Genomic DNA, 24,648 nt, shown 5'->3' on the forward strand with positions numbered 1-24,648 from the left:
TGTCACCTGTCTGTCTGTCCTGCACAGGGCTGAACTGGGACAAAAAATCGGCCCGGGCATTTTGACTAGAGACCGGCCCACCAAAAATGTGACGTCATTCAGGGGTAAAAACCGCAAAGGATTCTGGGAACTTGTGGCAAGAGGTACTAGCGCATGCAGGCTTTCAATTGAACTCAGCTACAGAGCGATAAAAAGAAACACAAAAAATAGCCGGTGTTGTGCCAAAAAGTGATTGCTCGTATTTAAATTGCTATAAGTAACTTGTTGGGCTATAATATGTGAAACATATGTCAAATGCATCCCTCATGGATGACATAAAGTCATCTCTCCATCTCCATCTCCTGCTCTTTTATTTCTCTCTCTTGCTCCATCTCTCTCTGCTGCTCTTCTGTCTCCTCTGTCACAGACTTCTCCACTTTTGATGATAAATCAGCCTGGTGCAACATGTAAGGATTGGCACAATTTGTTAAGATTTTGAGGAGTTTGAGAAACTAACCTTAAGCATAAAATAAAATTTACTATCAGTAACTTCATAGCACCCGCCCAGCAGTATATAAACTCCGTCATGCTAGCTAGTACCAGTTATTCTAAGTGACTGTAAAAAGTCAGCACAACGAAAACAAACTACAACTAAACTTGGTTTATATCTGACACAGATAGACAGCAGGTCATAACTTCTTACCTGAAGTTCAGTTCCTCTGCCACTATGACCGGCGGCGGCCTCGGGTCTCTCCTCCTCTTGCCTCCCCTTTCCCTTATCCACCTGCTGGCCTCCACCACTTGCTGATGTTGCTAAATCTGTGGAAGCTATGCCACAGCTACCGCCAAACAATTCAGTTATTTTTACACATTTGGCAGCGTCTGCCTGAAGGGCTTGTTTCTTTTTGGCCCTAATTTTTTCTGCACCTTCTTTCCTTTTTTTGTTCTCCATTTTCTTTAGTTCATCTATAAGATTGCTAAACAAGGGGGAGGGTGCATCCGACCTCCTCGGCTATGATTGGTCCAGCCCAGAGTCGATCATGACCAATTGGCCAATCCAACACCTTTCATTATTTATACCCTTCCAAAAAAAATCGATCGGCCCATAAAAGCAAAAAATCGCCAGCGGCCCACCGGGCAAATGCCCGGTATGCCCGATGGCGAGTCCAGCTATGGTCCTGCACTCTCTCTCTGTTTCTTTCTCTCTGATTGTGGAATAAAAGTATGAACATGTGATTATAAGTCACACTTGTGTTTGAATCCTGCACCTTATCACACATTTGATTTCCATGTGTGACGACTGCAAGTGTCCAGAGTGAGGACAGACTGAGGGACCCACTGCTGCACATCATCTGTGAGGCTTTGCAGCCCTGATGATCCACCAGGACAAACTCAGCAGTGTGTGAGGAAGAGGAGGAGGAAGAGCCAGCAGCAGCTGACAGATGGAGAGAATAGACAGACTGTTCCCTGTTTGTGAAGGACTGCTAGGAAAGTTTAACATAATTGTCTGTCCTGAATCAGTCTTATTAGGTAATGTTCAAATAATGTTATCCTCCCAGTGTTTTCAGTGTGGGAGAAAGTACTCAGGGCCTTCAAGTTACACACTATGAAAGGCAGCAACAAGTTTAATGTTCAGAAACCTAAAGTCTGTATCAGCAGCAGAATGGAGCTAAAATAAATGTTTGTTTCAGTTCTATGAAGCTTTGAGTATTTTGGATCAGTAGCACTGCTGTGTTTGTTGCATCATATTGCTGTGATTGTTTATTTGCTTTATATATTCTGAGCTAAGTTGATCTATAGTGTTACATCATTTTCTATAAGGATGTTATGTGTTTGTAGACTTTCTGCCCAGTTTGACCCATTTAGCAGAAGTCAGCCTGTTTAAGGCTCTGATGTCTATTCTGTATGACTTAAAGCAGTTATGACATGGTCTGATTTTCTCACCCAATAAAGGAATATTTCATTTATCAGTCTACTCTTCATTCTATCAGACACAGTTATCACAGCTCGTACATTTGCTTTTTACACATATATGTAAGCACTGAGCCACATTTAGTAATGCCAACATATTAAAATAACAATATTTCTCTCTTATATATGATACATCTATATACACACTGTCACAGATACTTGAGTGTCTTTGAGTGAAGATTTAAGGTGATAGGAAATATAAATAACTGCAGCTTGAATCTTTGACACAGAGTTCATGCTTCAGAGTTCAGATGTTCAGAGTTCATGGACCGTTGAGGCTGCGAACTTTAAGGCTGCAGACCCTGAATTGGGATACAGCCATCGACTGTGGAAACCTTGCAAGTGGATCGTAAAGGTTGTTACAGAGTCTTTCATGTCTAAATTTGCCGTTAATAATTATATAATTGTAGGAATCATCTAGTTTGCTTACACTGATTACGTTGGCACTTTGTTAGCGCTACAACAACGGTCAGACCCCCGAGGCATCTAAACTTTAGTAAGAATGTGCACTTTTGACACCTCTGGTTAGCATTTAGTGGTCAGTTTCAAACGTATTTGATTTTTGCTTGTTATGAACAAATTCACTTCACTACTTTTCACGATCTGTAACATCAATGCACATTGTTCCATTTACTGCATATTGCACTTTATTCATATCTCTCATTCCACCTGCAAAAACATTGTAAAGGTCGTCACAGAGAGTTTTATATATGTATAAATACTAATATTCTCTATTTATTCTGTTTTATTGCCAAGATGTTAGTTAGCCTTTGTTCAATTGTCTTTTATATGTCAATAGATACGTATGTCACAAATAAAAGTTTCTTGTAAATTATGTTTTTGTAAAGAATTTTCTCCCAAATCTCTTACATGCTAACTGTAACGTGTTATTTCTGCTAAAACCTGAACTTAAATGTGTATATGGTGTTTATCTGTTTTTCTCTCTGTTTTAGATGCAAATATCAAATTGGAGTTCTGCCTCCAGGCCAGAATTGCAGGAATGCACCACGTGTTGGCTGTTTCACTGCCCTCTGTGCCCCACTCTCAGCCCTGCTGTCAGGGCAAAGATTGAGCAGCATATAAATGGACACATTCAAAGTGCTTTGCCTTTCAAAGGTATGTTGGTATTAAATATACCTCATAGTTAAAGTCATAAATATGCACTTCTTTTCAGCACCTCTGCAGGTCTTTGTTGACTTAAAAGTTATTTTTCACATTGTACAGTTCAGTTCATTCATCAGCGAGAGAAAAAAGTGTTTTCATTAAATATTTTTCCTGTTCACCACATTTCCTGACAGCTCTTGTGATCCACACCATTTTGCTTTCATTATTGAGGACGGCTTGGATATTTTTGTTAATATGTACAATCTGATTGTTAGATAAACTGACTGCATTCTATACAACTACATTTAAATTACATGTTTTTTCTTTTTTTCTCTCTTACAGACAAAATGATGTGCCGGTGCACTTTCACTGCCCTTCTGTAACATGACAGTCATACAGCGTGGGGATATGGCAAGGCAATTATTGTCATGTCAGCATTCAGGACTGCTCCCCACTGAACTGTCCGTGGAGCCTCGTCTCCCTCTCCATGTCTCGTCTCCAGCATCTAAACCATTTCCTGAATCTTGGGTAGAACATTCATGTGCTCCACCCTCTGTGCTAAATGAAACTGGGGCTTGTGGAAAGTCCATGAAAATGAAACGTCCTCACTGTGGTCTTAGTCTTCTTACAAAAAAACTTCAAGGCTCACATGATGAGGAGGCATTCAAACAGGTCAATAGATGTTTGCCTGGCCTGTCATCCACAGTGTTTTTGTGTAGAGGGACTTCTTCCTCTTTGTTTTTCAGTTTGCAGAGGACATGGAGCTCTTTTTAAAAGCATGTGCTGACGAGCAGAGACTACAGGTCAAAGCGATGTTTGACATTTAATGGACAGATGAAGGCACTGGCTGTTTGTTTGTGTTTTTTATCTGTTGTTTGTTTTTCAGTGTACAGAATTCCAGTTAAACTTATTATAAAATGCTGTTCACTTGTTTCCATACTTATAGTAAAAAATGTAAGTGTAAATGCAACAGCATTGTTTATACTTGTAACTTCAGAGTAAAAAGCTTATTGTTGATATTAACATTAATGTATTATCCTGTAATCAATAATATTTTTATGCATTTTACGCATTAACCCTCTGATCTCTATCCTGGCCATTTGGGGCCACTTCACTTCTCCTTGTTTGACTGCTACACTGCAGTGGACCAAAAGAATGACGCAGGTTTGATCTTAAGGCTCTAATAGTTGTGTGTGTTGTGCATGACATTGCAACGCAAACATGTATTTGCAAGATAGACTGGAATAAATTATGATGCATCAAATATTACACAGGCTGCAGTGAATTGTTGTTGATACAGGTTATTGAGCTTTGAGTTTCCCAGTCAAACGTAGCTTTGACACACATGCTAACACTCTTACTCTTGTACATTTCATAACAAGACACCATAGCCAAAATATTAGCTCTCAAAAGAAATTCAAAGCTGCAGCTGCAGCACACACAGCAACAAACACTGTTAGTAAATGTGTCCTGGAGTTTCTGCAGGTGCAGAAAGTGCTGCTGCTGTAAGTCAGCCTAACAGCTTCCAGATCACTGATATTTCTGGAAAGATGGCAAGAAGGGCATCACAGCTCATTTCTACAATCTCCCAGATCTTGGAATACAAGCCCCTGTCCCATGAAAACCACTTCACAGTAGTAGGAGTCCACTAAAACCTACAAATGAAGAGTGATCCTGGAAGAAATAGGGCGCACACTAGTGACCTCAACAGTTGCAAGACAGCCTTGTCCCCGATGCTTATATGAAAAAAAATATGAAGATTTATGAAACCATTAGGACTTTATTACTGTTTTATCTGAAAAGCTACTGGTAATATTTAACCTAACTGGGATTTAAAGTGTAAAAAACAGAATGTAGATAAAATTTTGGTTTTGATGAAAAGGAGTGGAGCTTGTGAGCCACAATGTAAGCAGTGTTGCTTTGCTGACATGCACTCGATGCTGGCAGTACAAGCATTGTAGTGGTTCTTATATTTTTGTAAACTAACTGTATAATATATTGAGCCATTCAACAGTACACAAATGTTTGTAGGCTCCTTTTTGTATGCAACCTGCATGTCTTTCTGAATTAATTGTTTGTTTATATCATGTTTTTCAGGACAAAGAAGTTAAAGTCAAGTGGAAGCCTTGCTCAACATGGTATGTAGTAACAACTTTGTTGGACGGGAACAGACATTCATACTGTTGATAAATAGTTATCACCTCAATTTGAATTCATGTATTTGGACTAAAGTAAATTGGGAGCTGTTAGCTGTCAAGCTGCTCCTCTGTGAGGAGCTTGATAGCTGTCCACCTCCAAAGTCCATTATGAGTTTTGGAGGTGGACATGGTCAAGACTTTTAAGAGTTGGCATAAGACTTCACTTCTTTATAGAGCTTATAGTTGGGGCTGGTTCAGGTCAGCCCTTAGTTATGCTGTCATAGCACCAGACTGCTGGGGGTTAGTGTCTACTCGTGTCATTGTATATATCCAGGAATATGTGCCTGAGGATAGTTGTCATGAAATCAATATTAAATCAAAGTTTTCCTTAATGACCACAGCTGGCATGAGTTCTCCAAAGCTGCCTGCTGTCTCAGGACCTGTCTCCAAAAAGAACCAGGGAGCGCTAACATGTTATGTTCTAGACTGATGAAGAAAATGCACATTAAACATAGTATAAACTCACTATGTTAAGTAATGTGAAGAGGATGCCTTTAGCTCCTATTGGGTTGGTTCCTTGATCAGTGCAATACAGAATCATTCATCTGGTTTGATGTAATGTCCTTCAAACACGTCAAAATGAGGCTCTGTAGTCTGTGTGGCCTCCACATGCCTGTATGACCTCACTACAACACCTGGGCATGCTCCTGATGAAGTGGCAGATGGTCTCCTGATGGATCTCCTCCCAGACTCCAGGACTAGAGCATCTGCCAACTCCTGGACAGTCTGTGGTGCAGTTGGTGGATGGAGTGAGACGTGATGTCCCAGATGTCCTCAAATGGATTCAGATCTGGGGAATGGGCGGGCCAGTCCACAGCATCAATGCCTTCGTCTTGCAGGAACTGCTGACACACTCCAGCCACATGAGGTCTAGCGCTGTCTTGCATTAGGAGGAACCCGGGGCCACCCGCACCAGCATTTAGTCTCACAAGGGGTCTGAGGATCTAATTTCAGCACCTAATGGCAGTCAGGCTACCTCTGCCGAGCACATGGAGGGCTGTGCGGTCCCCCAAAGAAATGCCACCCACACCATTAGTCACCCACTGCCCAACCATCATGCTGGTGGATGTTTCAGGCAGCAGAAGGTTCTCCAATATGTCTCCAGACTCTGTCACAAGTACTTAGTGTGAACTTGCTTTCATCTGTGAAGAGCACAGGGCGCCAGTGGCAAAGTTGCCAATCTTGGTGTTCTCTGGCAAATGCCAAACATCCTGCACGGTGTTGGGCTGTAAGCACAACCCCCACCTGTGGACGTCGAGCCCTCATACCACCCTCATGGAGTCAGTATCTGACCGTTTGAACAGACGTGCATATTTGTGGCCTGCTGGAGGTCATTTTGCACAGCTCTGGCCTTTCTTTCCTACCCCACAGTACCTTTCCTTATCTTTTGTTTCCTACTCTTTTACTTAGTCTTTGATCACGGTTGTCTTTCTAGGTAATTAATGTCATTTGTTCTGGGGCGAGTCACTGGCTCGGGTGCATTCTGGGACTGTCAGTTCACCAGTGTGCTGGCATGCTTCTTAACAAACACACCACTACAGCAAACATCTCAGTTGTACTTGTTGATTTCTTCAACAAAACACTGAACAAAACATGTCCTTGTGAGTGTGCTGCCTGGTGCTTTTACATTTTGTGGTAATTTGAGCAGCCCAGAAAGCATCCCATGAATTAAATGATGTTATTGTATCTGAACATGTACACGAGTCATTAAATTAGATGGGAAAGAATGATTCAGGGTAAACAACTGCACCAAGGGAATTACATTTTTCTTCTCAACATGTAAAATGTCTGTTGATAAGCAATTTCTAAAACAGACATTATGAAAATCACATTAAACAGATGTGATTAACTTTTTATTCTAGCAAACATAACATCAATGATGACACAATCAGTCTTCATCAGAAGTGCTCAAATCACTCTCATCGTCTGAAACGTCCTCCTCCTCCTCCGAGTCCATTTCCAGGAGTGGTTGGTGGCTGAGGATTCTCTTGTACACGTCCTTTACTTTGAGCATTTCAGCTTTCAGTTCACTTTGTTTTTAAACCAGGCTATGGAGTCCTTTCTGTGCATCCTCCGACATGCCAACAAGGGAGGCTGTAAAAACAACAAAACTATTAAATATAAGTAAAACAAACAAACAGACAAAAAAACTCACCTCATAAACACAAGGAGTTAGGATCATGTAATTAAACTTTTTTTAAGGGAGAAGGCAGTGTTAGCTAGCAACCCAAATATAGGTAAAAGATCCAGTAAGACTTTAGCATCTGCTATTATTTTCAATCAATTCATCACCAAATGTATAAATAAATAAAAGATGTGCTTACAGTCTGAGGAGATTGTCCCCAACACCACAGATCGCATTTGCAACACTGTCCAGTGATGCTGCATCTCCCTGCAAAGGATCATCTCCTCCTCTCTCAGGCGCCTCACAGCCATCACCTTCTCAAAGACCTTTCTCTTTGTCCGGAGGTCAGCAGCAGCTGCAGTTTAACAACATCAGATGGGAAAACATAGCAGCATATTATGATTCAAGAACAAAACATTCAACTGCTGCTCAGATACTGGGAGTTTGTTTAAAAAGGATATTTAGAAATCAAGAGCTTACGTTCACTTGTGCTCTGCCAGGGCCAAACGTCGCTCTGCATGAGGGCATCACTGGATACGATTTGCTTTGTTGCTTGTTTCCTTGTTGTAGTCGTCAACAGCAGCCGCCAAGCGTTTCTTCTCATCTAAGATGACCTTGTGAATTCTGTGTCGCCTCTTGTTGCTATCTGTAAATAATCATAAAAAGGAACACCTTCACATAATGCATATATTTACATTTTAATCTACACTCATCAATTCGTTTGCTAGAACAAATCACATCCAGCTTAAACAAACCTGGATCTGATTTTATTCTGTTTACAAAGTAGCTGTACAAGCTGTACAAACTGAGCATCAAACGGTCCGTTTCAAAGAAACTGTGACACCATTTTGTCTGTAAAGACTTTGTGTTCGCACTCTGATGATGACGACAAGCTCCTCTACTCGTGCCTGCAACGCTCCAAGGCTGCCATCAGTTTGATCCGTTTCTAAGTGAGAGGAATATTAATCAGAACACAGGATGAGTAACAGTCACCAAACTACAGTGGACTCTGTAATCACTGACTTGATGATATTCATTATAAGACATCTGGAGCCTTCATGTGCTGCATTATCATGAGATAACAAGTATGTTGGTGTTCAGCTTTATAAAACCAACTAGTACGACATCACTTCAACCCAGGTCCAATCCAATTTGATCAAACGCAACAACTCGGCCATCAATTCTGCTTTTACAAGCTTATTTTTCATTGTTTGTTGACACTGTCAGAAAGATCTTAACTCTAAGTTCTTTAATGAGGCCATGGTGGGTCCTGTTGTTATACACGAGTGCATTATATTGAGACTCACCTTCAGCCCATTGCTGCAGTGTGTCGTCATCCACACCCAGCTCATTTCTGCTCGCATTCAGGCTCTCCACTTGTTCTCTAAAGATCCTTATGATCTAAGAATACATTAATAAATGTCATTCATATGGACATTTTTAGAGTACTGGTGTTTCCCCCCCATTACCACACACATTAAAATGGGTGTTGAAAAAATGACCTTTAGATATCTCTGGCTCAAAGTGCGGCCCAGTTGTTCCACTTTCCTTTTGTTCCAGCCCAAAGCCAGGAGGCTCAGCATGTCTGTTCGCCCTGCATTTCAGTTAGTATACAAATAAGAATGAATGAGCAGGAGACTGAGTGGAATCTCACACACAGACACACACCTGCTTTAGACATGTACTTCGTTGTGATGGCCGCCCTAGACAGGAAACTGTTTACTTGTTCCACCTCTTCTCCAACTGTAGAACCGGCCCCATCCTGAAACGCACCTCCCCATTTGATCTATAGAAAGGAGGTCACAATACATGACTGCTGAATTCATTCAACCTTATAACAAAATGTCTTAAACGTATCCAAGGCTACAAGCTGCAGTATACCTCGCACATCCAAGTGTGAGCTACTCAAAATGAAGTACACATTAAGATAAAGTCAAGTAAATAGTATTACGACAACACCAAGAGAAAAACAAAATAAATATCCACCCATCCAAATATGTATCCACACACACACACGTATGAGTATATGGTTATGGCGTTAACGTCATTTTAACAAGATTAACGCTGACAGCACTGATATATATGTGTATCTTACATCATTTGTGTGTCTCTGGATGTATTTCACAAACTCAGCAACTTCCTCATCTTTCTCAATGAAGACACCTTCAAAGTTCCCCTGCTCTGAAGTGCTGAACGAACACGGTGACAGTTGTTTGAAAAGAAACATCAAAATACAATTTTTGTACAAATCCATATTTGATTTATGTACACAATGCATAACGTACCTTGCATTTGATTGAAAGCGATAAAGCTTGTCACAGCGAGCATGTCTGGAGTGCAGGCAGGGCAGCTAAAGCATGGCTCCTTGCACATCCTGTCCACCTCAAACTTTACAGCACTCCACTCCAAGAAACTTTTGCTGAAGGCATCAGCTGATATTCGGCCAGTCTTTTAAGTAGAGGACAAACAACAGAATATTCACGGACAGTCATCATAAACATTGATTTGCACAATTTCCTTAAACTTGACAAATTTAGAAACTCACCCTTCCAAAATGGGCTGTTCGTTCATCCAGCACTTTGACAAAGGCCTTAAGTGACATCCCTGCTGCAGCTTCTTAATGTCATAGAAAGACTGAAAGACATCCATTGAAAACAGGGTGCAGAAATTTAAGGTGCCAGGCCAATATCCACCACCCTGGAAGTCCTTAACTGAGGGGGACCACATTAGGCCACAGCTGGTGCAGCTCACCACTGGCAGTGCAAGGTTATAACAGCCTTTAGGAAGGATAAGGAGAAATCCAGTCATGGCTCAACAAAGACATTCATGTTTCCCATGTTGTTTTCAAAGCGGTCTGGTAAATCCAAATGACCTTTGACAGGTGCCCACATATACTGCGGGCCGAGGGTAATTCAAAACAATGTAGCAATGTACAATTTGCAATAAAACCTGCAAACACATCTATTGTGTATGTACTGTGTGACAAAAGAGCAACTTACCATTTATGGTTACAAGAGCCACAATTGCACCGGGTGAAACCTCAACGTTACCTGCTGGGCAGTCACACACAGTCTGGTCTTTGCACAGGCAACAGCCGAACTAACATTAAAAACACACAATATATATAAAAAGAATTGGAAATTAAATGATACACAATAAATATACAATAACAGCACACACTCATAGTACATAGCAATAAATGCATAAGACTTAAAAACCGTACATATTGGATTGTGAAACTCTGATGAAGGCTGCAAAAACCCTCCTGTTACTGCCTCTCTGCTGTGCAGGACAAAGCGTGTGTGAACTGCAATATCACAGTCAGCACAAAGGAATGGAAGAGGCAGGCAGTCCAGACACCTCACAACTACTTGTTTGCCACACTGACACACACGGTGTGACTGTGGATCCAGAGTAGCTAACATATTGTCTATAAGACAAGGCCTGGCCTCTTTCCACTTTAGCAAGGACACCATGTTTCTGATCGCCCAGTGAGTAGCAGCTGACTCAGACAACGTCTCACAAGTCATGGCTGCGTCCTCTTCTCCATCCTCCAACAACTGAAGGAGCTCCTGACGAAGCACCTCAGTTCCACACACTAACAGAAAAAAAATAAAGAAACTCTTCCACAAAGTGAAAAACACTCTAGGCAGTATGTTTCTTAGGACTGCACAAAAGCCCTGCCTAACTCAACTATAACAACAAATATAAAAGTAAAGGAATCACAATATATACAAGAAGGTAAAGTACCTTTTGTTGGGTTGACACTGGCAACATAACTAGGTTCTTCACGTGGACACTGATGCTGATCTGCAGACACTGGGGGGAAAAAGAGATTGAAGAATATTTACTTACTGAAATTCTTTGGTGAAAACAAGTTGTGAGATAAAATCAATGGTTGTGAGAACACTGACCACGTGGCAACTAGTACTTCGACTGGATGATGGTCTTTGAGGAATAAAATCTCCCTGTCTGTCAAGGGCGGCATCACTTACATTTTGATTAGATACCTTGAGTTTGTAAATGATCAGATTACATAATTGGAATACAATGTATCCAATTCAGGGTTGCAGGAGGATGAAGCCTATCCCAGCTGATACAGGACAAAGACAGGCTGCCAGTTTATTGCAGGGCTAACACGATATGTGTAACAGAAAATCCACTTAAATGTTTGATATTTCTTATAATAATCATAATTATGACTATTATTTAAAGGTTTCTTTAAATAATACATTTTGATTTTTTATAACCTCTAAAATATAAACCTGAGCTGTTTCAGATTCTGACCTCTGACCTCACTGCAGCTCCCTCTTGGAAGTACGTCTGCTTCTTGTCTACCCCCAGTGATGACCGCCTGCCCTTGATATCACGTACTGTACCTGAGGAACAAAAAAGGACAAACACTTGCCTTCATTTAAGAAGTACATTCATACAGAGGTAATCTATGGAAACACACTAGTTCACCCTTTGGGAGAAATCAGTTCCTGTGAAACATTTCTGTAAATGAACATCATGTGGAGAATGAATGAAATGAGTTCTTCAGGTGACTCAGCAGTCCCACACTGACAAATGAAATCTAGTTAAACTATTAAGCATATTTGCTCTTCTGAAATCTGTGTTAAACAACAACAAACATAAATTAGTAACAAAAATACAGCTGAGTAGAGGCTTTACAAACCACCAGCAGCCATAATGCTAAATTTTAATCTTCAAATGTTTCTGAGCCGTCTTCAACCTGCTTTTAACACATTAAAGTCCCACAGTCAATGCAGCCTGACTCAATCCTAGATGTTCAGCACACAGAGACACAGAGGTGCCGTTTAAAGTTTAGTGATAACCTGAGTCACTGATCATTTGCAGTATTACAGAGTCTGGCAGTCTTTGCATGATGTCCACGTCACTGTGAGTTTCTAGCTGACTCTCAGGTGTGACAGGTGTGCCAGCAGGAAAGAGTAATAATAACCTGCATCCTGAGGTTTGTCATGCAGGATTAAAGCAGCCAGGCTTTGTTCACACAGCTAGGATTGTATTTTACACTGACCCTGGGTCAGTATAAGTATCATACAGTTTAAACGAAGCACTGAAACTTGCACATATTTATTACAGATGCACTGAAGCTAATCGAGATATTTGCTGTCAGTCTGTGGCTGCGATTAAACACTTTACTGGAAACTTTATTAACTAGTAACTTCGTCAGTCATGACAGAAGCTAATATTTCTGTGCTAACATCGTTTAAACAGTAACAGCTTTCCTCCAATATAAGCTAACGTTTACACCGTAACTTTAAGCTAGCACCATAAAGACGGTAAAACACGTAATAACATCTACAAATGCATCTTAAAGCTGTTATATTAGCACTCGGTGTATTACTAACATAACCACATTAACATTACTGACACTCGCAGACTTTTAATAGTCATTCTATAAATGCTGTCCGTTTAAATGGTCTTACCTGGTGGTCCATATGGTCCATAAGTGAAGCAGAGGGAGCCTGACCATGCGTCACACGTTTGACGAGTTGGGAGTGAGAACGTGTTGGGCTATAAGGAACACACTCACTTCCTGAGCCCTGGGCAATAAGAGACGTTTTGTGTTTTATGATTTATTGATATGTTTGATCCTTTCTGACCTGCGTTAATGAAGCAGTCATTAGAGCACCATGTCCGCTAGAATAGTTCTGTAGTTTGATGCTTGAGTCGTTGCAGACTTGTTGAAACTCCCTCACCCGTCAAAGCAGCGTCTTTGTTATTCGCGTCCAGCAGATGGCAGTGTTTCACTGTCTGACGGCTGTCTGAAGCTTCAGCTGGATTATCCGTTTAAATGAGATCGTTTTATAAAACTTACAACAACAGGCCTGAACCTGCTCAGCTCCAAAGAGCTGGCTAAACGATGGGGCATGTTCAGAATCTTCCTGAAGTTTAACAATTTCCCAAAAAGCTCCACAAAGTGAATTTTCATATAAGACAAGAAGGAAAGAACAGGGTGTGACGTGGAAGGGGCACTCTGGCAAACAAATTACTGCTTTTATTAAGTTACAAAACTCGCAGTCTTGTTCACGAGTGATCAGAGAAGGGAACAGGAGATGGACAGATGGATCGGTGCTGCGGCTGCAGACTCTTCACCAGTCCCTCTTTACCAGTCGATTTACGTCCTTACCCTCTGTCACAACGGGACTGAACGGACTCACGCGTAGGCTCTGAGTAGGGAACAATAAAGGTTTTTTATTTACAGAAGCACCAGGTGATCTATTTACACAGTGGGGAAAAGACGGGTTCCGGGAATCCACACACGAACAGGAGGGGGGAAAGACACTTGCAGTCCACACACGCTCCAAAGTCCTCACTCCATCCACGCTCCACGCTCCTCTTCACACTCCACAAGAAACACAAAAGCTCGCTCCAATCCTCACACACTTGATCGCTCAGGTAACACAGGGGCAGGTCCAGGGAAATCTATTCACAGAGATGCAAAAGGTTACTGTAAGAAGATCGCTAGGGAAACACGAGAACGAACTGAGCTGGGGTTAACACTGACGAGAGTCGGCAACGGTCCAGCGACGAGAAATACAGGGCTGCCATCTTATAAGGGGACTGGAACACTGTTGGGTGATGAGCCACAGGTGTCACCAGGTGCGTGGGCCAAGGGCAGGAGCCCACAGATGAGCTCCGCCCAGGCAGTGAGAGAAGGAGGGAGGGAGAGAGCGGGGACAAAATCAAAACAAAAAAACACATGTAGCCACACTGAGGCGACCGGGTAGACACAGGGACCCTGACACCCTCGCCTTTTTCACAAATGTCATGTATGAAAATCTATAATAACTCCAGTTATACGGATATCAATATCCTCATAAGTGAGGATATTGATAAACTGATTTGAACTTTTACTGATTTCTGTTTAGATATAAATTGATTCAAAGTGGTCAGATATGCAGATCCTGACCTTTCCTCTGGCAAATATATAAACTCACTGAAAACAGTTTGACTTTTCAGAGAGTTTCCTATCTATCTGTATTTTTACTTTAATAGTTAAGCACGATTAACATTTAGGAAACAAAAATAAACAAGTTAATAAATGAAATGAAATAATACTGATTTATATATTCACTCTGTTTACTTTTTCGATATAGAAATACAATGAAGACTTCCATGTTCCTGCTGGTGGCGCTCTCTGGCACTGTGCTCTGCATGACTAACGGACATGTTCAGAAAACCAGCATATCATCAACATGATCCCACAAGGGGGATGTGATGATCTGATAGCAAACAGAGATAATAATGGTAACTGTAAGCGCAAGAATACCTTTATCATTGGTGACTTTAATCAAGTTAGAACAATTTGTGATCCAAGCAATTGTATCAATGCAAATAGAAATCTTTATAAAAGCCCCACAGACGTGCACATTCTGTATTGTAAACTGCTGGGACAAACAACGATACCCATTGTACATCCAGATACGGATGAAAAGGCGTATTGTAATTGCATGTGATAAAATCAATACTTTCCTTCAGCCTGTGCACTTTGAATGTTGCTCTTGAGTTGAGAGATGCTGTGAGCTTGCTGCCATCTTTAAACATCACTTCATGATGCTGGTTTAGATGCTTTATAAGACTTTGTTACGTTTCTTAAACAGTGATGAAAATAATAAAGAGGAAATATGAGAGAAGTGATTTTCAGTGAATGTTGAAAAAAATCCCACAATAACAAAAATGATGGCAACATTGCTACACTTTGCTTTCTTAGCTTGCATATTGTACATTTTCACAGTTGTTTCTGATTGGCTCCATCTTCTCTCGTTGTCACAGCTGTTGCTCAACTTTCAGCACTCATTCAATTAAAAAAACAACAAACAAAAAAACCAAGCTGCTGCTGGTAAGGTTGGCATTCTTGCAAGACTCAGTAACACAAAACAAATAAAAAAATGCACATCCCATGTTTATCCCATGTGATTCCAGGCTGAGTTTATGCATTTATGCTTATTTGTTTATAAAATATTATAAGCTGGTCTGAGGTCATTTGTTACTAAAGAAAAACAAACAAACACTGTGTCATTATTTAATCCACTAAAACTAAGACACAATGCAGAAGCAGTGTGTGAAAACTAAGTGCACCTTCACTGGTGTAGCATCTGCCTTAGAAACAATGAAGTCAAATGAAACTGTTGAATCATCTCTATGTGCTAAAGGCTCATTTTAATGCAGCATTAATCACGTTGCTTTAACAGTGCTGCATTTTAATAATGTTTATCACGTTCTTTGTAGATTTTAATTATCACCATCGTCGCTGTGAGAACATGTCTGGTTGGAGCAGGCGGCACTCAGGGATCATGTTGTGTGGAAGAAGAGTCATGTGATTGTTTTTTTTAAAGATTTATTTCTATGAGTGCACAGAGTGTGAAACAGAAAGATAGGATCGACAGAGAAAGCTGATCATGTCTGTTGTGACACCTGCAATCTCTGACTAGAGTTTTAGGTTCTGTCAGGCAGCTAACACAAAGAAAGCCTGGCTTCATTGTACAAATACAACTTACATATACAACACATGACATATTACACAGAGTCATTATTTATTCAACAAAAACTAAGCCAGATGCAGTTTTTGGATTTTATTTCAAAATGTTCTTATTCTGATTGTTTACTTAATATATTTAGACACATTTGGTTTATTTCTATAAAAATGATATTTTACACAAAACTTCAAACAGCTGCCTGCAAACATGGCTCTTTATTGTAAAGCCAGGTATGAACAACAACCTGCAGCTGCATGCTGTTGTGCTCATTGGTGTCACATTAGGTTCTGAACCACAAACAGAGAAGTTTCTTAGAACTGCTGGGCTAGTGATGTAGGTGTTGATGCAAATGATGGCTTAGGGTGGTGCTACGACAGTGTATGAAAACTGAAGCTCCCAGAGCCAAGTGTTATTTGTTCTTCCGTAACTGAGGTGAACTATAACCTGCTCAGGTAGAATTTAATAACAGCGTGTCTGAACTGCTCGTCTCCAGGCTTCACGTCTCATTCTGTAAGAACTTGTTGTTTGTTTATGAACTTTTTAGAAACAACAGACTTTTGTATACTTCCAAGAAAGAGGGAGAACTTACTCTTCTGCCACACTCACGTTCATCTTTATCTGTCATCAGTTCAGATAAAAGCATCACTGATTATTCTGAACACTGTTTTAAAGCTTCTGCGTCACTCTGATTTCTTCTTAAAGTTGGCAGACAGGATTGTGAAGAAGGACATAGTGGATCCCCCCTTTTAATGAGCATATTATCTGTGAACACTGAATACAAACAACCTAAATGCTCATTAAAGAAGCAGGTTGGCTCATAAAGTGCTCTGTACTTGTTTTATGCAAGTGCTGTTTCTGGAAACAACCACCATCTGTAATCAACACAGGACTTATTGAACTGTCAGGTGTGCAGACAACATGGCACATTTTGGGAACACCTATAGTTGATGTCTTAATTATGAAAATAGCTACTATGTAGTTGATGCTTCCTGTTCTGCCAGAGCAGGTGCAGCCTTTGTGGAAGTGGGTTCCACTGGACCAGCGTCTGTGAACGATCCACTGTGGGTGATTTTTTTTTTGACCTTACATCTGTGTGTAAGGACCAACCACAACCATCTAAAATCTTTGCATGTTATTTTATCTTCTGTGTAAGAAGTACACAGCATACCCTGATGATCAGCTTCAAGGGTTCTCAGTGTAGGATGCATACAGTATGTCATGCTGAAATATAGAGCACTTACAATAGAACCCACTAGAAACCAATTATTTTAGCCTGGTTCCTTAAATCTATGGCATTTTTCCCATGCTGACTGATATGCTGCTCAGTGTCTTTTGCTGTCTGTCATGATCCTGGGCCATGTTGGCCCAGCATTCTTAGTTTTCATATGTTTTGTGTGTTGTTCTTTATTTATGCCATGGTTTCTGTTAAGATGTTCCTTATTTCATTACCTCCTGTGTGCCCCTCTGTGTATCTGTGAGCCCTCGTTTCCCCTCCTTGAGTTTTATTCCATGTTTTCCCAGCCCGTTATGTCCGTGCTCTCCCCGTGCTGTCTCTCCTCCTCTCTGAACCTCCGTGTACTTCCTGTTTTACTTTGACAGTCTCCCGTCAGTGTTGCGTTCACTCCTGCCGTGTCTTGTTATGATTATCAGTGTCACCTGTGTTCCCCGTGTGCTCCCACTTCCCTCGTTAACCCTCTGTGTATTTATGTCTGCGTCTCCCTCAGTTCTGTGTCGCGTTCTCCCTCATTCATGGCCGTGTGTTTCTCTGTGTGTTACGTTATAGTTTCCTCGTTTAGGTTGTATGGTTTCTCTCTCCAGCAATAAAGCTGTGTTTTGAGTTCATTCCTGCCTCCGTGAGCTTGCGTTTGGGTCCTCATCCTGCCTGCACACAGCCGCAACCATGACAGTCTGCTTTTAAATCAGATGTCACTCTGAACATAAACACAAGCCACAGCAGCCCAGCTGTCTTAGCTGAGTACAAGGATACATTTACTCTCTTTGTGTAAAATATTGTGATGATTTTACATTATATTAGGCAGGCAGCTGCCCAAATTAAACCGTGACTATTAGCAGTTTGGTTATTTTGAACGCCTCGGCTGGAAAAAATTCAAAATGGTTTGTAAGGTTGGCCACAGCTTTGTATGTAAAGGGGAGTTAGAAGATTGCTTCATATTTTAAGATTGATTAAGATTAATTAATATTTTTAATTGTTTTATTTTACATCTCACCTTTTACACTGCATTGAGTTGCTGCCATGTGATTGGCTGAGTGTACATCGTTCTTTGTTTCAAAATGGACTTAATGCTTGGTTGAACAGTTGTGATGTTTATCTCCTTTAGATTTATTTTTTATTGTCATGATGAAAAATGGTTTGTTGGTTCATACCTATGAAGTTAAGTGTTTCTGAAAAGCCTAAAAAGATGAATTGTTACCATAGTAAACTTCAAAACAGACTTTATTATATGATATAGTTATAAAATTGGATAAAAACTGACTTCAGCATAATATAAAATAATGTGTTGCCACTATGTATGCATTGGTCAACTTTCAGATCTATGAAGTTCAGCTCCCCCAGCTGTGTCTCCCTTCTGTGGCCCATTCCCTCATTACTACCCTGTGTATTTAAGCCCTGTGTTTTCCCACGCTTGGTGTCGCGTCGTACCCTCAGACCCTGCCTGTGTGTTCCTGCTTGGTTTCATGGTTTGGTTTCTGTTTTTGTTTCATGCCAGCAATAAAAGCTGTGGTTTTAGTTACATTTCGTCTCGGAGTCCTGCATTTGGATCCACATTTCCACCTGCCCGCACTCAGAGCCCTGACATCATTTTCCCGATACCTGATTTTTAGCACTATGTATGCATTGGTCAACTTTCAGATCTATGAAGTTCAGCTCAGTTATCTATGTTTTCATTTTTAGTTTCCATTTGCATTTAGATGCACGGCCGATTCTCTGATGTGTGATCTGTTTCTACCTGTGCTGATGCTAGCAGGACTAAAGCTGATCAAGCAGCAGTAAATATGTGAAGCAAGGCTGAAGGATACACTCATAAAATGAACAGAATCATAAGAATATAACAGCACGAGCACTGCAAATGCAACTAAAACATGTTGACATCAAATGGTATGTTATTTGAAATCTATATGAAATAATGACACATCTATGTTTTCCAATTTATTTATTTTTTTTGTATTTATTTAGTTTTTCCACAGTTGTGTAAATCAGTCTGTCTGTGGACTGGTACAGCTGAAAAGCCAACGCAGCCAGTTCCTCTTCTTCTTCTTGGGTTTTTTGTCTGCCACAGTCTTAGCTTCAGTTTCGAGTTCAGCTGGATTGGTAGTTATCGTTTTCTCTCTGTCTTCTGTTTGTTGTAGAGAGTCATGCAGAGACATCTCAGTTGATGTCAGGGAGTCTTCTTCTTCTTCCTTGTCCTGTTCTTTGGTGTCTTTTTCCACCAGAAGCTCAGATTTTCCATTTGCTGTGTTGGAATTTTGTTCATTTTGCTCCTGTGTGATTTTAATGTAGGACGCTTTGACTTCTTTCAACTCTTGATAAAGAGTCTCTACTTTCATGTCATGAAGCTCCTTGTTGGAGCAGAGCTGGGATTTAAGCTGACTGATTTCCATGTTCAGTGTCTCCTGGTCCTGCCTATGTTTGTCTTCCTGTTCCTTGAGTTGGTGTTGAGCTTCTAGGAGCTGTTGTTGGAGTGTTCCTATTTGCTCTTGTTGAGTCTTGTATTGGACTTCAAATTGAGCCTCCTTCAGACCTACACAGTCCGTGTGTGAAGCCTCTGTGGTTTGTGTAGAAGAATCCACACACTGCACTGTGGTAGGGTCGCTGACGTCTTCGTGCAGGACACGGATCATGTCATCCAGCATGACAACTGCTTGGTTGTCCTTTGCTTGAACCTCTGTTTTGCTCTTATCAGGCTTGTTATTATCATTAGCCTCCTCCAGTTGCTCTATGAGCTCTTTAATTGTTTCTTCATGCTGTTTTTTGTCGGCGATCATCTGTGCATGAAGTTTGGTCACCTTAGACCGGTAATAAGAAGCCCTCTTATTAGCAGCTACCAGTTTCCAGTAAAGCTCGTTCTGGTGGTTTTGGGAAGCTTGTAGTTGATGCCTGAGAGCAGCAATCTCACAACATGAATCATACTGGACTCTGCCATGATGGGGTATAAATCTGGGATTTGGCTGATGTTGCCACGTCCCTCCATTTGGCCCAGGGTTTTGTCCACTGGCGTTATTCATGTTTGCCTCTGTCTCCATATTCACGTCGTCCTTTGGTTCTGACATAGGGAGGGATTCAGGGTTTTCCCTTTCAGAGGTTCCTTCAGGGTTTCCTGACACTTCTTCATTTCTCAGGTTGCTTCCATCAGCCACGTTGTTTTGGGCTTCTAGAAGAGCCCGAGCATACGCCCGAGTAATCGGTCGTCTGGGTTCTTCAGCCACTCTTTTCTGTTTTTGCCCCCTTTTTTTCTTGCCTTTCACGACCACTTCTGTTTGAACTTGTGCCAGAGGACGTGTTTCAGGATTTGGTGTTTGGGCTTTTTTGAGGTCATTTTCCGATCTTTGCAAAACTGTTATATTTGGGCTCACGACCACTTCCATCTGTGCTTCTGCCATTTTATATGCGTCTGCTTCAGCGTCTGCTTCAGCGTCTGCTTCTGCGTCTCTGTGTCTTCCTTATCTTGGTTTTAACAAACAGGTTGTTTTGTAGTTCTGCCACCAAAGAGTTGCTACAGTTGACTGAATTTCTCCTTCCAATGACAGAATGTGATGACATCACAAGCTTTGTGCCTTTGATGACATCACAGGCTTTGTGCATTTGATTCTGTGATTGGATAGTTTGAAAATAAAATGTCCACAAATGTACTTTAAAAAAAGTCATTTTATTTTGTAGTATATGTTGAATTAACACTATAAAAGCTACTCGACCAGAATTGCAGTTAAAAATAAAACAAAAGCAAAACACAAGTTTTTATAAATGGTTGTTACAAACAAACCAAAGGAGAAGACGACTGTTTAGTGGAAAAATATTAGACATGCTCTCTCATAATAACTGTGTAATAATGTAAACTAAGACATGTCGAAAACATTGATATTTAGTTAAAGGTATTTATTCAAACGATCCAATGACCAGCATGTTTTAGTGAATGTCTGTAGGCACTGGGAGCTTGGTGGTTGCCTAGGCGACAATATGTCATCTATGTTTTGTTTTTAATTCAGTTTCACTGGTGAAACTAAGAAACAACAGGCTGTAGAGGGACACGTTAACAGAGCTTTACTAACTCTTACTGTCATATCCAGTGTGGACAAATCTGTATAGATTCATATTAATATATTAATCATTCATTTGAATAACCAAGGATGCAAAATAAAAATCACAGGAGAGTTTATGAGACCAGGTCAAGTTCAGAGACACACGTTTAGCAGAGGTGAAGCCTCGAGGACAGCTGGCAGCTACACCCATGTATGACAGCACCCACCTGTCACAAAGAGCAGCCTTTCCATGCCTGACTCTGCATAATTGTCAGCATCCAAGCATTTTCAATGAGTCATCATCCTCAGAAATCATCCTTTGCACAGTTGTTATGAAGAGAAAAATAAACTTTAGAGCTGAAAATCAGATATGAACCGTGATCTGGGAGGGGAAGGGCACCTGCTGCCAGACAATGTTCACCTTGGAAAAAGTCAAAAGTGGTTTATAAATTTTGCCACAGGTCTGTTTGTCAGAGGGAGTTAGGCCATTGCTTCATAATTAAAGACTGATTAAGATGATTCATATTTTCTTAAAGGTTCTTTTTAGACCTCACCTTTTACACCTGCATTGAGTTGCTGCCATGTGATTGGCTGATCAGATATTTGCATTAATGAGTATTTGAACAGATCTACCTAATGAAGTTTTATATTTATGATGAAAATGCTTTGATGGTTCATACCTATGAAGTTACAGTATATCTGAAGAGCCTTAAAATATTTTTTTTACCATAGTAAACTTCAAAACAGACTTTATTATATGATATAGTTTTAAAAAAGGATAACAATTGACTTCAGCATAATATAAAATAATGTGTTTTCCCGATACCTGATTTTTAGCACTATGTATGCATTGGTCAACTTTCAGATCTATGAAGTTCAGCTCAGTTATCTATGTTTTCATTTTTAGTTTCCATTTGCATTTAGATGCACGGCCGATTCTCTGATGTGTGATCTGTTTCTACCTGTGCTGATGCTAGCAGGACTAAAGCTGATCAAGCAGCAGTAAATATGTGAAGCAAGGCTGAAGGATACACTCATAAAATGAACAGAATCATAAGAATATAACAGCACGAGCACTGCAAATGCAACTAAACCATGTTGACATCAAATGGTATGTTATTTGAAATCTATATGAAATAATGACACATCTATGTTTTCCAATTTATTTTATTTATTAATTTTATTTTTTCCACAGTTGTGTAAATCAGTCTGTCTGTGGACTGCCAGCCAACACATCCACAACACCAACAACTCAGACAGCACAAAGCCTTTTAAGTTGGCGAGGCGTGATAGCAAATGCAGCGCAGGTACATCCGTCTCACCTGCAGCAGCATCGCAGACCACGCACCCCCTCCACACCACTCTTTCCTCATAGTTGCTCGCCATCGTTGCTCTCAGAGGGTAGAAGGTCCCGATCGAAGTGCACAGGTAACTTCCCTTCACATTTCACGACAATGATCCTGTTGGTGAGAAGCCTGCCTTCATACTGGCAGCTGGGTTTCCTGGCTCCCTGATGCTTTAGCTTACATTTAATTATGCGAAACGTTGCGGTACTATACGTCATGCCGCTATTTTCATCGTAGCTCCCATCACCTCTACAAATGGATTTGACCTTTGCTGGAATGCTGAGGATGAATGTGTTGGTTTCCTTACAACTGTTGTCAAGTTTGTAGATATTCCTATTTGATATTTCTGTGTTACACAGCTTTTCAGTCATCTTAGCATCTACATGCTGTCTTCTAAACTTTTCATAAGGTGTTTCTTCAGGTCGGTGCTCGCTTGGTTGAAAATTGTTCACTTTGGAAAATCCGGAAGCAAAGAGCAGCACGAGCATCATGCAGACAAACAGTGTCTTCATCGTCTCCTGGAGAAGAAAACACATGGACATTTTTCCACATTAAGAATTTGGCAGATACATCCTTTTGGATCCTGAAGCTCAGTAAGTCGTCTTTGTGAGCTGCAAACACACACGACAAGAGGACTGATAGACCTTTTTCTTTAAATGAAAGAAGTCGTTTTATTTATAGTTTTCTTTTTTATTTATTTCTAATCATATATATTACTTTGTTCTCTGTTTATTTTTTATTTTTCAACTGTTAGGACGATTTCTAAATATCCTGAACAAGCCTGATCTGGATGGCTCCTGGAAGCAGATTCAGGCGTGATGATGTCATTTTCAACTGGAAAAAGAAGCTTTGAAAAGCTGAAGTAGTTTAAATGTTTAGATATTTAACCTTGTTGTATTACTTTATATTTTATATTCATCGTATTAAGACATCAAGATATTTGTTTTTGCCTTAAAATTTTGTGTTTTCATTTATACTTTTTGTTATTCTTTTTTTTAATTTTGTCATTTTGCCTTTTTTACTTGATGTGATTTGGATAAATATATATTTATATCTACAGATATATTGAGAGAGTTTTCCTCTGGGTTTCACAAGCCCATTTTATAGATAAAAGTCCAGGTCATAATAGATCCGGTTCATTAAGAACAAAGTTTAAATCCGATTTAATATAAAAGCCTTTCTGCACTCAGTTATTCTTTCCTGTCACATGTTTCAGTGTGCTCTGTAGTAACAATGACACACTGCAAAATAAAAATAATAAGACACTCACCTTTTTTTTCCTTTACTAATGATGATGATTAACCTGCAGTGGTTCAGGTATAAGTTGGTTGTCTGGAACAGCAGGTGATGAAGATGTGGTGAAGGGTCTGTGGTTCATGTATATAGTGGGTTCATTACATAACTGGATAGGCAACATCTGACAGTCAGTTTAAATAAGATCTTGTTGTATTTGAACACAAATCAGCAAAAACAGGTCTCTCACCGTGCAAATATACAGCTTACGTAAGTTTAGTGTGCTCACCGAATGCAGTGTTTAGTGTAGCAGCAGAATTATGACAGTTTATGGAGATGTTCAACGTGAGCCTGCTGCCCAGCTTTAAAAGGAAAATCATTTTAAATGATACATAATAAGTTCTTAGCAAAAGAGGAATGCAGACGGAGATGAGCAGAGATCTCTTCTGCAGTTCAGATGCTGCTGTGAGTTCTAGTTCACTTCTGTCACAGAGGAACAAAGTGTGTTTGGATCTGGACACTTTGATTTTTATACTTCTGATCAGCACCACCTCAAATAATCCTTTGCATCCACACCTACATCACTGGCCCACCACTTCTAGGAAACTTTAACACTTCCCTGCTTGTGACTCAGAAAGATAATGCAAATATGATGACCACTGACCACAAGAACCTGCATGTAGATGCAGCCTGTTTTTCCACATCTGGCTTTAGAAAAAAAATTTATGCACAAACAAATAGATTTAAAATAAAAAGATGTGTTGGTATATTTTGACCTTTCAAATAAACTATTAACACTTCTTTTTCCCCTTTTTAAGTATAATTTTTGGCAAATAAAGTGAGTGTTTTGACCATTTGCAGTTAAAATGTTGAACAATCTTTTTATTTTTGTTTTACTACCAGTTGGTTGTAATAATTTCATATGAGGG

General features: G+C 40.2%; 1 protein-coding gene and 1 long non-coding RNA gene across 2 annotated transcripts in view; both read left to right on the forward strand.

Moving 5' to 3' along the window:
* Positions 1 to 24,648, forward strand: part of LOC112433238 (NACHT, LRR and PYD domains-containing protein 12-like) — a 428,555-nt gene that overhangs the window by 228,133 nt on the left and 175,774 nt on the right. The gene's annotated exons all lie outside the window — the stretch shown is intronic.
* On the forward strand, positions 19,930 to 23,269 carry LOC143416864 (uncharacterized). The gene is made up of 3 exons (XR_013097115.1): positions 19,930 to 22,251; positions 22,336 to 22,568; positions 22,896 to 23,269. It is a non-coding gene; the product is annotated as an uncharacterized LOC143416864 (long non-coding RNA).

The sequence above is a fragment of the Maylandia zebra genome, linkage group LG3, assembly GCF_041146795.1.
Source record: "Maylandia zebra isolate NMK-2024a linkage group LG3, Mzebra_GT3a, whole genome shotgun sequence".
Taxonomy (NCBI): domain Eukaryota; kingdom Metazoa; phylum Chordata; class Actinopteri; order Cichliformes; family Cichlidae; genus Maylandia; species Maylandia zebra.